This window comes from Bos taurus, chromosome 14 (assembly GCF_002263795.3).
Source record: "Bos taurus isolate L1 Dominette 01449 registration number 42190680 breed Hereford chromosome 14, ARS-UCD2.0, whole genome shotgun sequence".
Taxonomy (NCBI): Eukaryota; Metazoa; Chordata; class Mammalia; order Artiodactyla; family Bovidae; genus Bos; species Bos taurus.
In genome coordinates this window covers 53,416,444-53,417,040 of record NC_037341.1, presented here as the reverse complement: position 1 = coordinate 53,417,040, position 597 = coordinate 53,416,444, and the positions used below count along the sequence as shown (strand labels likewise).

Genomic DNA, 597 nt, shown 5'->3' with positions numbered 1-597 from the left:
TTTGGCTGCAAATATAATCAATCTGATTTTGGTATTGACCATCTGGTGATATCCACGTGTAGTCATCTCTTGGGTAGTTGGAAGAGGATGTTTGCTATGACCAGTGCGTTTTCTTGGCAAAACTCTGTTAGCCTTTGCCCTGTTTCATTTTGTACTCCACGGCCAAACTTACTGTTACTCCAGGTATCTCTTGATTTCCTACTTTTGCATTTGCAGTACCCTATAATGAAGGACTTCCCTGGTGGCTCAGACGGTAAAGTGTCTGCCTACAATGCAGGAGACCCAGGTTCGATTCCTGGGTGGGGAAGATCCCCTGGAGAAGGAAATGGTAACCCACTTCAGTACTCTTGCCTGGAAAATCCCATGGATGGAGGAACCTGGTGGGCTACAGTCCATGGGGTCTCAAAGAGTCGGACATGACTGAGCGAGTTCCCTTCCTTCCCTTCCCCTATAATGAAAAGGATATCGTTTTGGGGTGTTAGTTCTAAAAGATCTTGTAGGTCTTCATAGAACCATTTAATTTCAGCTTCTTCAGCATTACTGATTGGGGCTTAGACTTGGATTACTATCTTTTTGAATGGTTTTCCTTGGAAACGA

At 44.4% G+C, this 597-nt stretch overlaps 1 non-coding gene across 1 annotated transcript; it reads left to right on the top strand.

Moving 5' to 3' along the window:
• Positions 1-235: 235 nt before the first annotated feature.
• TRNAC-ACA (transfer RNA cysteine (anticodon ACA)) lies at positions 236-307 on the top strand. The gene has a single exon. It is a non-coding gene; the product is annotated as a tRNA-Cys (tRNA).
• The last annotated feature ends 290 nt before the right edge of the window (positions 308-597 follow it).